This window comes from Onychomys torridus, chromosome 5 (genome assembly GCF_903995425.1).
Source record: "Onychomys torridus chromosome 5, mOncTor1.1, whole genome shotgun sequence".
Taxonomy (NCBI): domain Eukaryota; kingdom Metazoa; phylum Chordata; class Mammalia; order Rodentia; family Cricetidae; genus Onychomys; species Onychomys torridus.
This window is the reverse complement of record NC_050447.1, coordinates 15,677,919-15,693,628: the sequence shown is the minus strand read 5'-3', so window position 1 is coordinate 15,693,628 and position 15,710 is coordinate 15,677,919. Positions and strand designations below refer to the sequence as shown.

Below are 15,710 nucleotides of genomic sequence, written 5' to 3'. Positions count from 1 at the left end.
AGGCAGGAGGACTGTGGGTTTGAGGACACCCTGGACCCTGTCTAAGTAAATTCCCAGCCCCCTCAGTCACACTAGTCACTTTCTAAGGGCCACAGGTGCACATAACTTGTGGGCCTGCAGAGGATGACACAGACCCACAGCACCTTTATTACCCTGGAGACTGGCACAGCACACTGCCACTCAAAGCCTGCCTAAGCCACTTCCTGTTTGGTGACTGACTTCCCAGCATCATCTGTATGATGTGAGGCAAGGCCACAAACATTTCTTTTTCTAAGTGGATCCCTAGTGATCTCCAAAGAGCTCATAGCTCAACCTCCCTTTGTTCCCTGAGCTTCAACAGAGCCACCTGCCAGATCAGATGAGCATGGTGTAAGATCTGGTCTAACCTGTGCTCTATTCCCAGGGTCCCTGTGTGAACAACACACTCTCTGGATGCCTGGAGCTCAGTCTGTGTCTTCAGGTCTACAGGGTCCCAAACAGAGATCCTGGCAGCCCTGGATTTAAGACAGTCTCAGGATCCAGGTGGTTTGGAGGCCAAGGGGCCACAGGCTCAGCTTCCACACTGCTAGCTTCAACAGGGACAACCCCCTATACCTGGGCTATGCTAAGTATCCACGTGAGACCGTGTTTTCTTTTTTTGATTTTTATTTATTTAGTAGTTGGGGTGTTTGTTTGTTTGTTTTGACACAGGGTTTCCCTGTGTAGCCCTGGCTGTCCTGAAACTTGCTCTGTAGACCAGGCTGGCCTCAAACTCAAGTATCTGCCTGTCTCTGCCTCCTGAGTGCTGCAATTAAAGTCATGCGCCACCACTGCCCAACTTATTTTTATTTTTAATTATGTGTATGTGAGTGTGCAAATGCCACATGTATGCAGTTGCCCACAGAGGCCAGAAGAAGGCATCAGATGCCCTGGAGCTGGAGTTACAGGCAGTTGTGAGCCACCCACCGTGGGCTATGGGAACTGGACTTGGGTCCTCTGTAAGAGCCCCAAGTACTCTCAACCACTAGCCATCTCTCCAGTCCCAGATGTGTTTTTCTTGTAGGTTTGTTGTTTGTTTGTTTCTGTTTGAGACAGGGTCTCACTATGTAGCCCTAGCTGGCCTGGAACTTAGAGATCCACCTGCCTCTGTCTCTCCAGTGCTAGGATTAAACACCACACCTGGCTTGAGATGTGTTTTCTTAAAGGGACCCACAGACACATGAGTTTCTTCTGATACCAGGAGTTGAACCTGGAACCTCACATATCCTAGGCAAACACTCTTTTGTGGAACTGTAGCTCCAGCCCTCTCTTTTCATTTTGAGACAGGAGCTCACTAAGACACCCAGGCTGACCTTGAACCCATTCTGTAACCCAAGTGGGCCTTGAACCTGCCATCCTTCTGCCTCAGCCTCCTATACAGCTGGGATTACAGGTATGTGCCAGCATGCCTGTCCCACTGACACAGATTTATGAAGTTTGCAAGCCCTACTCACAGGACAGAAAGCAGAGCGGGGGAAGGACAGGACAGCCTTCACTACGAAGCTACAGGAGGACTCCAGGCTGGCCGTGCTCACCACAACCCCTCTACGCTTGACATCGTCCATCCATCAACACAACTGTGTATTCCCAAGGGGCTTCTCAGCCATACTTCTGATGTGCCAGCTCAAAACACATGTGGCTCAGGCTATAAGGATATTCCTGCTTGTCAACTTGATGACATCTGCACTCAACTAAACCCCAAGCGCCTGGGCACACCTGTGAGGGATTTGTCTTAATTAAATCATTTGAAGTGGGAAGACCCTCCTTTAGTCTGGATCCCATATATATAATATATAGTCTAATACATTTTATATTTCTATACATGCTAATAAATCCCATATATATTATTTTTTTCAATCAGTAAGTTCTTTTCCTCTAGAGCAGTGGTTCTCAACCTTCCTAATTCTATGACCCTTTAATACAGTCCCTCAATGTTGTAGTGACCCCAACCATAAAATTATTTCCATTGCTACCTCATAACTATAATTTTACTACTGTTGCGAATAGAAATGTAAATATCTGATATGCAGAGTATCTGATATGTGACCCCTGTGAAAGGGTCATTTGACCCTAAGGGGTCATGACCTACAGGTTGAGAACCACTGTTCTAGAGACTCCTGACTAGTACACAGGCTGACCTTCCCAACCTCCAAGAGGAGAAATACAAACCGAGCGACCACTCACAGACTCCACCTGGAGGTAGCTGCCCTATTGCAATAGAAGCCTCATATAGAAGAGCCATCTTGCACCAGGAACTGGTGACCCCCTTTAGATATGCCTCACTTTGGGGTGACAGGGCAGAGAGTACAGGGTGGGCAGACTGCTGGACTTAGGAAGACTCAAAGAGGTCACAAAGGGCAAACAGCATTTAGGAGGGAACAGAGCCCTCAGTGGCTGATGCGCAGGGTCCCAGGGAGCCCACTCAGTGTCCACTGCTATGACATCCCTGGGTACTCCTCCAGCTCTGCCTCCCTCTGCCCTGAGCACAGACCCAGAAACAGAAGGAAAAGCCTAGGGACTTGGGACCACACGCAAGCAGCTGTCCACAACACTACTATCCAGGGGTCCTGGACATGAGCCCAGGCTTCCCAAAGCCTGCAGCAGTAGGCATATTACCAATTGCTATCTAGGAGAAACTGCCTCCTCCAGGCCGGCAGTCCTGTTAGCATGAAGCTCCCTCCCCTACATCTAGGCAGGCCATTCTCAAATCCATGGGAAGCGCTGATTAAGCATCGGCTATCTGTGCCCAGCCCTATACTGTGTGCTGCAGAACAGGACCAGGTCTATCCCTGAGCAGTGCCCAGCCAGGGCAGCCTGAAGAAGCTCCTCAGCTCCCGCACACACATTCAACCACTTCCTAACAGATGCAGAGCTGAGCCCAGAGAAGCTCAGTAGCTCGCCTCAGATCACACAGCTGGAGGTGCTTTGCCAGAAGCGCTGAGATTCAAACCACAGCTCCCAGGCCCAGGCTTCTCCACTGCCAGCTCAGGGGACAAAACCAAATGCCACAAGCACCCAAACAGCAGTCCTGCCTGGCCCTCTGGTTCACTGCCAAACACCAGCGGGCTAGGACTGCCGGGCCGAGAAACCCCAGACACCAATGGTTGAGACAGCTCTCCAGGGACACTCCTCTAGGCAAAGCCAGGCTGTGAGCCACCAGGACACACGTGTGTGGTGTGAGGGCACACACTGCACACTCCAACACATGCTCATGCCTCCTCTGGTCCCAGGCATGACCTATCTCCCCAAGCCAGGCTGAGGATCTGCTGCAAGAGCCTCCACCCCACCCCCAAGCCAGTGGGGAACTTTTTTACTTGTGGACTGATTAAGCCACTTCCGGGGCAACAGTGGCCGGGGATGGAAGTGGACAATGGGATGCAGCAGGCATAAGGATTCAGCCCACCCAGGGCTCTCATTCGGCCCCTGGTGTAGCTAAGCAGAGGAATGCAAGGCTGCAGCTGGAAGCAAAGTTCCTGCAGCTGGACCGAGGAGATGGTTCAGTGGGTAAGAGCATGCGCTGTCAAGCATGGGGACCTGAGTTTCAATGTAAAAAGCTGGGCCTGGTCTCGCACGCTCCTGGGAGCTGTGCAGAGATGGGTGGATCTCTGGGGTTCTGTGATCACCAGCCCTGTCCAAAAAAAAAAAAAAAAAAAAAACAACAACAACAACAAAGTACTCCAGGCCCAGTGAGCGGCCCATCCTTAAGTCTGCACACCTGCCTGTAGGTCTGCTGTCCCTATTTTCCGCACGTGGAAAATGAGTTACAGAGAGGCTCAATCATTGCCCACACAGCTAATGAGACACAAGACTGTTATTTGAACTCAGGCCATGCACAGCCCACTCCTCACCCTGCCTCTCACCCTCACAGAAGTAACAACCAGAAAGCCCCTAACACCTCAAAAAGCCAACCTGACCCCTTTCCTGTTCCTATCCCATGAGGCCAAGACAACATGATAGTGAAAAAGGGTAGGCGCTAAGTGGAGGCCATCACACACTTCTCTCTGCCCTACAGGGGCAAGGCCAAGCAACAGGATCCAGGAGGGGTGCCTCATCCAGGAAGCCCTCTGTGCTATGCACTTATTCCTTTCCGGTATCCCAGGCAGGGCTGGGACCTCCTCACCTATCCTGACCAGTGGAGTCCATGTTCCTGAGTAAGACAGGGACAGGAGGCAGGCAGCGGAGACATAGTAGAACTGGCACATGGTTGGGCCTTCGGGCTGCCTGGGAGACCCACCCCCGGGGGAGCCAGCAGCTGTATGTTCTAAACCACCCATACTCTACCCACTTCCTTACCCAGACAGAGCTCACAGGAACCCCAGTCCACCTTCCTCAGCAAGCATGGAGCTGCAGAAGCCTTGGGGCCCTAGTGTCCTCAGAAAAGGGAAGTGGGGCCTTGAGGCATGAGGCCTCTGTAGGTCTGTGAGGAAGAGAGGCCCCACCAGGCCCTGGCCCCACCCCAGCCTGGCAATCTACTGCTCCTGACACACCCACAACAGACCCTGTTCCCGGGCCTCAGTGGGGACCACTAGACAGTGTCACCACCGCCAACAGGCTCATTTGCTGAGAAGGTCTCATGCCTAAGCCATCTCTTTCAGAAGCCCCTGAGCTTCATGCACATTCTTCTAGAAGTGTCAGGAGCACCCAGGAAACCCCAGGACCACATGATCCCACCCTATGACCTCTCTCCTTGTGCCTCCCTCCCCAGCTTGGTCCTGGCCCCAGAGCCCTGAGGACCATGGCTTCCATGCTTCCTTCCAGCTCAGTATGTGCTGGTCAGACCCCAGTACCAGCCTCCTCCCAGACAGGATTCCTTTTTCTATCTGTCCTACAGCCGGTCCCAGCTAGTCTTTGAGAAGTAAGCCTGCAACAACACAGGATGGGGATGGGGAGCCTGTGAATGACCAGGGAAAACAGAGAAAGCAGCCATCAGCTGGAAGGCAAGAACACAAGGGTCTTCCCTTAGTAAAGCAGAGGAGCCTGCGGCCTGCTGCACTATATGGTTCCCGGGTGTGGGCCGTCAGCCAGCTCTGTACTGGCTGGTGGAGGGGCAGAGTTGCTCATACTCTGTAAGGGCCCTAGCTTCCTCAGGATGGACAAGGGGGTCTACAAAGTTACAAGCCTGCTGGGCCGAGCTTGCAAGATCAAAAGGACATGTGAGTCCCTAGATAAGGGCCAACCTAGACCAAGGAAGTACTTCAGCACCAAAACTGAGCAGTGAGGCCGGGCATGGAGGGGTAAGTGTGACAGGACCAACGTGGAGGGGTAAGTGTGGCAGGACCAACGTGGAGGGGTAAGTGTGGCAGGACCAACATGGAGGGGTAAGTGTGGCAGGACCAACGTGGAGGGGTAAGTGTGGCAGGACCAACGTGGAGGGGTAAGTGTGGCAGGACCAACGTGGAGGGGTGTGGCAGGACCAACGTGGAGGGGTAAGTGTGGCAGGACCTGGCCCCAATGTCTTCCACCTCTCCACGTCTCCGGAGGACAGCCTGCCAAACCCCAGGCAGAGCAATCATTAGACACTCTCAGGACAGTTAGCTGCAGACTCCGTTTCTTCCAGGATGGCTTCACCTGGTCCCGGAGCCACAGCCATGGAACAAACTGTCAACCAGTCACCATCTTCAGGCCCTGGCCTGAGCTGGGCCTCAGTTTCCCCTTTTTCAAAAATTCAGTATGCCAGATCTCTGAGGGCTCAGCTCTGACCTGGGCTCTGCTGGGCCTTGGGTGGAAACTTTCTCACCCAGTGAAGTATATGAAGGCTGAGGACAAACCAAGGCCAGGCTGGTACCACACCTGGGCTGAGGGAGAGCGTGGTCCTGGGCAATGCGATCCTCCCTTCTCCTACGACTAAGCAGGAAGGCAGCCTCCTCAGCCTCTCCCATACCCTGGTAGCTTTTTTCTGTGTGTATGGGGTAGGGTTTGGGGTGCCTGTGGAGGCCAGAAGAAAGCCTCAGATCTCTTTGCAGCTGGAGTTACAGGTGGCTGTGAACAACCGGATGCAGGGGCTGGGAAATGAACTCCAGTCCTCTGGAAGAGCAGCAGAGGGCCCCTAACCACTGAGCCATCTCTCCAGCCCCTCATTGTTTGTGACAAGGTCTTAACTATGTTGCTCACACTGATTCAAACTCCAGATCCTCCTGCCTCAGACTCAGAAGTGCTCAGTGCTGAGATCACAGGAGTGGGCGGCACAGCTTCTCTGTTAAGATGCAAATACAAGAGATGTGTCCACCAATCTGGTGAGGGCTGGGGGACCTGCCCCGGAAGAGCTGGTCATTTATTCCTTCCTTCACCCACCCCTCAGCATGCATTCCAAATACAGTAACAACGCCTATACGCCAGGCACCCGGCCAGGGCCAGCAGAAGCTGCCCAGGACAGGGCCTCCATACCATGTCTGGGGACTCTGCACACATGGGAGCCAGGCAATGTGCTAACTGACACATGGTCAGCCACCCAAGGAACATCAGCTTTGTCCCCTTCTCTTCTTTAACTTTAAAAAAAGATTTATTTATTTATGGATAGGCGTGCTCTATCTGCATGTATGCTGGCATGACAGAAGAGGGCATCAGATCCTGCTATAGGTGGTTGTGAGCCACCATGTGGGTGCTGGGAATTGAACTCAGGACCTCTGGAAGAACAGCCAGTGCTCTTAACCGCCATCTCTCCGGCCCCTTCTCTACCTTTTTCACACTTATTTACTTTGTGGGTGGGTATACATGTTCTAGGTCAGAGGACAACTTGGGGGAGCATTTCTCATCTTTTGCCACATGGACCCTAGGATTAAACCTAAATCATCAGGCTTGGTGACAAGTGTCTTTACCAGCTGAGCCATCTCACTGGCCCTGGCCCCGCCTCATGCTCCAATTCCACTAATTATGATTCACTCTTTTAAAGGCTGCCTCTAGCTCTTCCCACCCTTTAGAATGGAAACACTTTCACACCCACGCTGAACAGAGTTCTGATCCCCTTTCCCTTGATAAGGAAGAACAGAAAAGGGAAGTCTAGTCAGCCTGGGGACCTCACTGGTGCCAGGCCCGGCCCACATGGTGGTTCAGGAGGCTGCCTGTTGGCTTCTCGCTGCACAGGCCTCACCCAGACACCGAGTCGCTGTGATGAAGAGAAGCTAGGAGAAAGCTGTTTCCCCAATAATCTCGAGAAGAGCAAAACTGAGCTTGTGAGTCTTTAATGAGGCTGGGCACAGTCCCAACCAACACACGACGGGTTCTGAAGCAGGCAGGAGACTGAGCAAGCAAAACATGTCAACACTCACGGAGCTAAGGCTTTTCTGTTTGGTTTGGTTTTTGTTTTTTTCCAAGACAGGGTTTCTCTGTGTAGTCTTGGCTATCCTGGAACTCACTCTATAGACCAGGCTCAAACTCAGAGATCCACCTGCCTCTGCCCCTTTGGGAGTGCTGGGACTAAAGGTGGACACCACCGCCAGGCTGGCTAAGGCCTTCCTAACCTAGTTCAAACTCAAGAGCCATAAAGAGAAGACCACAAACTCAAGCATTTAAAATAACAAAATTTACTACCTGATCTGAAAAAAAATCTTACCAAAAGAATAATCAACCGAAGAACTACACATGAGCCATATTACAACCACATCACTGGGAGCTAATCTCCCTCATATGTGAAGAACACCTACAAATTAAAAAGACCAAGAGTGAGAGAAGATCATAAACAGAAAGGCCAGAGAAAAGTCAACACAAATAGCTTTTAAACATTTGGAAACAAGATGACATCACCTATACTAGATTTAGGAAATGCAAAGTAAAACTACATGAAAAACTATGTTACCTGTCTGACTGGTAAAGATGAAGACGCACCATAAAGTCTGAGATGTGGGCACTCACGTTCACTCTTGGCAGGAACACGTGTCAGCTACCCACACACAGAGACCCCCTTTGACTTAAAGATCTACTGCAGTAACTGACTGTGTGCATACTCTTACATGTGTGCAGGGATACATACACGAGCCCATTGCTGGTGCAGCAGATGACCAAGTGTGGTTACCACGCTGGGCAGGCACAACACATCTTTGTAGTAGAACAAGTGCAGCTGTTCATGGTGTGCCCAGCTTCCTGTGAAAACTCCACAGAGTCAATGTCAATGGTAGATGCACACAAAACAGGAACATGCCGCCCCCAAATATCCACCCTGGTCCTAATGGCTAAGTCTCAGTTTTCACTCTTACTGTCTTGTTCTGTTGCCTACTACCTGTGCAATTATAAAAAGTCTTAATAGACTCTATCAGACACAGCTGCCTGACTGCTCTATGCCTCAGTTTCCTCTTTTGGAAATGGAGAAGAGCAGCCTGACCACAAGGTTTAGAGAGGGCTCCATGGGGTCACGCAGGCAAGGTGCTGAGCCAGCATCAGGCTCAGAGTGAGGCCATCCACGTGGCTCTATTGCCACAGCAGCAGAAAGCATCGGGCATGTGCAAAGGAGTGAGCTGGGAAGAACCATCCTGTCTGAAACCCACAGCACTGGCTTCTGGGGAGGACAGTCCAGAAGTCACCTCCTCAAGCTGCCTTTTGGGGTCCCAGGCAGCAGCAGAGCTGATCCCTTGGGTCAAGTCCAGCTGGACCTTGAGGAAGTAGCCATACAGTGACTGCAGAAGGGGCGGAGGGTGCTGATATGGGCAGGGGGAGCTGGCAAGTGGCATCCCAGGAAGTGCTGGGCCCTGTCCTAAGCCTCCCATTGCTGACAGACTGGAAGTGCTCTGCAGCCTCTGGACATGGCCATGAAAGAAGTGGTCTGCTTTCCTCAGAGCCTCGAGCTCTCCAGGAGCTACTGCTAGTCTTGGCATGCACCTCTGGGATCCTAGCCCACAATCAGAAGCTCACCACCTGGGACAGCCGAGATTTGAACTCAGGCCTGCCTCATTCCAAGGTCTAGGCTCATTCTCTCTCTCTCTCTCTCTCTCTCTCTCTCTCTCTCTCTAAAATTCAATTTATTGGTTTTTTAAAATAATTTAACTTTGATATGTATGGGTGTTTTGCCTTCATGTGTTATCTGCACCATAAGTATGCCTGATTTGAGGAGATCAGAAAAGGGCACCTGATCCCCTGGTACTGGAGTTACAGGTGGTTGTGAGCCACCATGTGGGTGCTGGAAATCAAATGCAAGTCCTCTGTAAGAGCAACAAGTGCTCTTAACTGCTGAGCTATCTCCAGCCCCCAGGCCCATTCTTAACTTTTCACCTGATTTCCTGGACGTACACTGTGCCAAGCAAGATGGCCACAGAAAGCTATACACACATCCGCAGTGGTCACAGGTAGTGCTGGGTTCGGCTCTTCCTCGACCCTTTAAAGCTATGCATGTGAGCAAGTCAGTGCCCTACAGGGAAGCGGCTAGTTGAGGAGCCTCTCTCTGCCCTGCTCTATGAACTTCCTTTAGGAAACGCTAGCTTTAGGGTCTCCCAGACCCAACTTGGAGCTCTTCTCCCAGAAAGTCTCCCCAGGCCATGGGGGCAGCTCCCTTTCGGGCAATGAGGAGCTCCTCAAGGCTAGGGTCCCCACTTCTACCTGTTCTACCTAAGCCTGGATCAGACAAAATGGGGGAGACCTTCCAGGGACCAACCTGACTTTGCCCTCCTTGGTGGAGATAAGGGAGAAAAGAAGTCAAGGACATAGGCCTGGGTTCTGTGGCTCTCATGGGTTCAGAGTTGTCCCCACGAAGTTTCCAGGTAGGAACACCTTCTTCCCTGGGGAAAGGAAGAAGATGGCTCCCAGTGCCCATGTGCCTCAGTTTCCAGGCCAGATTAGGCAGAGAACAAAACGCAAACACACACACACACACACACACACACACACACACACACACACACACACACACATACAAAAAAAAATTTCATCTTCAAATTCTCCTACCCAGCTCTATGACCCAGTCCATTCTTAACCCTTTCAGGTCTGGTCACTCCAGGGTTCCTGAGCCTCTGACTTGCTGTTCCAGCAGAGGGCTCATAGGTAAGAGTAAGCAGCCTGCCCCACCAGAACCCAGCAGGCCTCCTAGAGAGCCCAGCAAGGCCTCTGTCCCAACAGCAGCCTGAGGCCACCACCTGTCTCGTCTTGCAAGCACCAGCTGTGGAAAGGCTTCCCTAGCCCCAGGTCCTGAAAGCCTCACTTCCCAGGCTTCCTGAGAACCCTATCAAAGCCAAAAGGACCTGTCCATCATGGGGGAGGGGCAAGCTTGAGAGCCGGAAGAGCTAGTCTTCAGGGAAAGCAACCCCGGTATCCCCTAAACCACAGCCTGACTTCCGGAGCCACACCTACCCACGGGCTCAAGGCCCTTTCCATAGCTACCTAAAGCCTGGGCACCCTCCTCTGGTCCCTCAGTCCTTCCCCAAACCCCAGCCTTCCAGAGCTAGGCTCTGGGCTGCAGGCTAAAGACTCACGCGCAGGCTCTGTCTCAGCAGGCCCGGCTCCCCAAACCCGGGCCTCCCCTGACCACAATCTTACAGGGTCCCTGGTCAGAACACAAAGAATACCAAGCCCGTCCCCCTTGCTTACCCGAGCCCCAAACTCAGCAACTTCTTGGGCCTTCCTGGCAGCTGTGGAGTTTGACTGATTTTGCTTCCCCAAATAAGCCCCACCCTTTGAGTGTCGGGTCTGGGTGGCCTGAAAACGCCGCCCATCACCCACCTCCCAGCACATCCACCTGGCCATCTCCTGCCCTGCTGAGCCAGCTCCCCTAGGAAGACCACCCAGTCCCTCCCACATGGCTTCAATGCCCATGTTGGCTTCCCGGGTGCTGCCCTGCCCATGCTACCTCCTCAATGGCTGAACCACTGGGCTCTACACTGCTCAGCATCATGCAGAGCAGGTGTGCAGACCCTACTCCACACTGCATCTGAGGCGGCATGCCCGCGGGGCAGTGGAGGCAGGCCCAAGCGTAAGGTCCCGCTTGACCTCCAGAGAGCCACCTCATCAATCTACACATGCTGAAAGAAGGAGCGGGTCCACCCTGCCGTCCCCAACTACTCTCTGGACCCCTGCCCTACACCAGGCCCAGCCAGGGAAAGGTGCTGAACCACAAGAGGCCAAACAGCACAGGGTTCCTGTGCAGCAGCACATGTGGGGAGAGGGAAGCCATGTGATGAACTTACTAAATGGGGAGAGGAAATGGGAGGTGGACAAGGTGCAGCTTGTACCCACAGTGGAAAACAACAGAGCCTAGAGGTTGAGAGAGCAAGTTCTGAGCTCCAAGTCAGGGTGTGGATCCCACCCCACCCAGAGGGTGCTGTGTGGCCCTAGACATGTTTACTAACCCCTCTGGGCTTTAGTCTCCTGAGGCAAAGAATGAACTGGTAATGGTACCTAACCATTAGTGGCTTCATATAAAGAGAGAACACAGTCAGCACCGTGACCTCGCAGGGTCACGCCAGCCTACTCTAAACATGAGGTTGACAGCCTAAGAAACCTTGACGTAGAAGGACCAGGAATATCTTCCCAGGGGTTTCCATGTCGCTGCCTGACAGCCCCTGCCCTCCCCCAAGCAGCTCTTCTCCCTAATTCCCCGATGTACTGCTCCCCAAGCATCACCATGCATCTCCCCAAGGGCTGAGTGATGGTTCCAGGGAGTCTGGGTATTTCAAAAGAGGCTGCCTCCCATCAGTCAGGGCCCCATTAGAGCAGCGCCTCCAGCCCACTTCAACGTGCACCTCCTTCCCAGCCAGATGGGGTCCTGAAGACAGATGTGGGAAGCAGAGCCAGGCTGTCTGTCCCAGAAATGGATGGACTGAGGCCCAGAGGAGGAGACCATTCCTCTAGAATGGAGACAAGAATAGACACACAACAGATGGATCCCAAGTCCATATTCTTCTGAGCAAGAGACTGGGAGACAGGCCCATGGACAGAGCTGCGCCCTCCACGGTACTCGCCAAGGAAATTCACACTAGCCTGGTGCTGCAGAGCCCAGTGGCCCTCAGCTGTCCCACCTGTGTTCTGGAACCCTGTGCTTCTCCCTACTGAGCCAGTGAGAAGCACTGATGTAAGTCACCTGAGCCTGCGACGTGAGACTAAGCCACTGCCAAGGTGGACAGCTGGGTTGGGGCCCTGGAAGACGGGGGGCCTCAAATAGGGCACTGTGGACCAGGTGACCATCCAGGACCAGGGCTCTAGAAGCACCATTGGCACCTCTTCCCTCCTTCAAGGAGTATCGTGGTCCCCAGATCCCAGCCTGCCATGATGCAAAAGGGACATGAGCACCTTCCAGGAGCCAGGCCTCTGTCCCAGGGCCACAGCCACTCTGTTAGGGCCAGCTGGGTGCTGATGCCCAGGGAGGGTGCAAAGAAGGTGGCCCTGGAGGTCCAGAAAGCACTGTCAAGAAATGGGGTACAGTAGCAGAGATTTCAAAGAGGCCTCAGTTGCAGGGAATTCCTTCTAGTGGCCAGCCGTGGTGGGGATGAGGGACAGGGACGGGGCATAAGGAGAGGACATAAAAAGGAAGATGTCCAGTGACCATAGGAGCCTGCAACAGGGGGTTGACCAGAGCCAAGGGGAGGAGGCAACTGCCACATGGATGGACCTAGGGCAAACACACTGAGATGCCTCCTTGGTGAGCCCCAGAACCCCTGAAAGGGGTCCTCGCAAAGGAACATCAGCCAAGTAAATGCAAGCATGCAGTGTGGAGGCTGTGCTGGCGGGCAGGGGGACTGCACACAACACAGGAGAGAGCCAGTGTTGTGAGCAAGTCAGGGGGCAGGCCGACAGTGGACAGGGGATCAGGGATAGTGCCGAACTGAGAGAACGGGATAGACATAATTCAGTTTTATTTTGTGTGGATTGGTCTTTTCCCTCCGTGTATATATATGTCTGTATGAGGTATTGGATCCTGGAATTACAAACAGTTGTGAGCTGTCATGTGGGTGCTGGGAATTGAACACGGGTCCTCTGGAAGAGCAGTCAGTGCTCTTAAGCCCTGAGCCATCTCTCCAGCCCCTAGAGAAGAGGCTTTAATGGGAGGCCTGGGAGGCTGACAGAGCTCACAACTGACTTCTACAGAGAAGAAACTGGCCTTACACTATTAGAGGTCGCAACACAGTGGACTTCCTACTGGGTCCAGGCTGGCCACCCCTCATCCTGTGCTGACCACTGGGTTCACTCAGTTCTACCGAGCCAGCACCCAGACCACACTATGTACAGCCTGCAAGGACAGCTGACGGTACAGGAAAGCCCTGTTCTAGGTGTCCCTGGAGAAGGCCAGTTAGGGAAATGGAGCGCAGGGCCAGGCTGCTTCCCATTCCACCCACCACCTAGCAGAAGAATTGAGGGACAACAGTCCTTTCAGCCAGGATGGGTCTGAACCAACATTGGCAAAACTCAGCCATGATGCAATGCTGAAACACCGTGTAGCAGCAGGTCAAGCCGGATGCCTGTGGCTAGCTGGAGGTGCCACCCTCCATCAGAGCACAGAAGGCCAATGCACAAGAGAAGAGGCCATGAACTATCCCTCCCCCAAGCGGCCAAGGATGCAGAGGCTCCACAAGCCACCACTGGTGCATGCATCTGACCCTCCTATGTACCTGCCTGGCACCCTCAGCCCCACCTTACAAACGAGAAATCAAGAACACAGAGAAAATGTGGCTACCACAAGGGACAGCGGCTATCCTAGAGCTGACCCTGACCCTGTCTGCCCTCGCTGCCTACCACCTAAGGCAGGGGCGAGCAAGCAATTTCACAGCAGAAACAGGCTCCTTGAGGGTCCCATACAGTAGGGTTCTGCTGGAATGGGGGGGTGTGGGGCCTGATGACCCCTTCCTCTGGCCACTGATCAGATGGGGCTGACTTGCAAATCAGACTCACTGCCCCATCTAGTTCTGCACAGGCATGTCCAGTTCAGTGAGCGCTTCCCCCTTGAGGCCTAAAAGGCTTGAGCAGGGATGGCTGTGGCATGGGCCTGCTCAGTGACCCCTTTGCCTGCTCCCAGGAAAACCAAGACCATTCTCCAGCTGTGCTAAGCATCACCTTGTGCCCAGCAAAGGGGCAGGGGGGCGGGTTATCTGCTTAGTATGAAGGACCCCACAGTTTTGTCTTCCAGGGCAGAAGGAATGAGAGGCCGCACCAAGGGACAGACCACCTTGTCACTCAGCAAGATGCCACCAAGCAACAGTAGAGTGGCAAGGATGCACTACCCTAGCACACCTCTCGGCTGAAGCTGGACACGATTACACATCCCAGAAGGCTCAGCCCAGCTAAGGCCTCAGGTGGTCAGGCAGATAGAAAGTCCATGCCATCCGGCCATCTCACTGCTCCAAAGACAGCAGTCACGCTGCACGAGGACCGCTCTTTGAGAAAGCTGACTCTCCAGGTGGCAGGGAGGCCACCACCATTAGTCCCCCCAACTAGTCCACAGCCAAGCCCCTGTTCTCTGCTTTGACCCTGGACCTCCCCAGAAAGGAATCGGTCTCCTGACCCGCTTCTCACCCTCCAGCATGGTGGCCACTACCCGTGTAGTGCACAGGTTGGGGCTGGGGGAGACTCGACCCAGGACCACAGACCACGGCCTCTGATACGTTTTGTAAACTGGGTAGTGAATGACTTCGACCATACAGGGTCAAAGAAATAGTCCCAAACTGTAAGGGTGCCACATGCCCTTCAGACAGTGTCATGGACCTGTCTTCCTTCCAAGAGGTAACTCCTGCTTTGCCCCTTACCATGTCCACCTCCATCCCTGAGAGCCCCAGGGCCAAGTCCTAGCACAGAGGCCTTTCAAAGCCGCTTCCAAGCCTGGGAGTCAGTCGCTTGAACACAAGCACTTCTTCCACACAGTGGGGCCTTTCCTCCTGCCACCCCTCCCCCACAGACACCTGGAACAGGGAGCCCCAGAACGCTAGGAGAGACCTCAAGCCTGAACTTCCTGCAGCGTGCCTGGCTTCAGACTTCCTATGAAGCCCAACCCTCGTCCCGTGGTCTCTCCACTCTCCCAGACAGTAAAGCATTCCATGGCAGACCCAGTATCTTTCTACATGGCGTCTTGTTTTGTTTTAACACAACTCACTCAAACATTCCATACTTAAAATTTAAAGGTGTTCACTCACACACAGGCTGAGACCTGAGCAATAACAAATGATTCATGCTGTGGGACCCATGGGTCCAGCCCGCCCCTCACATCACAGCCCAGAGCTGGCGATCCCTCGGCACACAGAGCCTTCTAGGCAGAGGCAGCCCATATTGTGGCCTCCAGTCCAAGCCTCTGCAGTCTGTCTTGGCCCCACATCCAGACACCATGCCACCAGAGAATGATCCCTGTGCTGGCCCCTGGATGGTGAAGAGACACCTGTTCCAACCAGTGCCGTGTGCATGGCACCCCTCCAAATGCCCACCTTAATCCTGGGGCCTCGAAACAGAGGGAAAGAAGGAAAGGAATTGTTCCCGTTTCCTTAGACATTTCTGGTTTTAAATGTCTCTTAAGTGTGTATCACTTTCAGAATATTGTTTTAATTTTTTTTCTCTCTTATTATTGGTGCTGTGGATGCAACCCAGTACCTCAGGCATGCTAAGCCTGCCACTGAGCTACACCCTAGCCCCACATTCAGAATTACTTTTGGTTGCTTTGTTTAGTAAAAGCTTCTTTGATAATTTTTATTTTCTATAAGAAAAAATGAGATGTCCTTGTGAATATAAAATCACAATCTTGAAAGAAACACGGGCATTTCAGAATATGCAGTTCCCAGAATTCCAGGTAGCAGGGCCAA

At 53.0% G+C, this 15,710-nt stretch overlaps 1 protein-coding gene across 2 annotated transcripts in view; it reads right to left on the bottom strand.

The window, feature by feature from the left end:
* The window catches only part of Adcy7 (adenylate cyclase 7), a 39,550-nt gene that overhangs the window by 23,531 nt on the left and 309 nt on the right, over positions 1-15,710 (bottom strand). The window contains exon 1 of one of the 2 annotated variants that reach the window (XM_036188085.1): positions 10,525-10,584. The exons of the other annotated variant lie outside the window; for it this stretch is intronic. The gene's annotated coding sequence lies outside the window, so the exon portion shown is untranslated. Of the gene's footprint in view, positions 1-10,524; positions 10,585-15,710 lie in introns of those variants that run through there. 2 annotated transcript variants of the gene reach the window in all.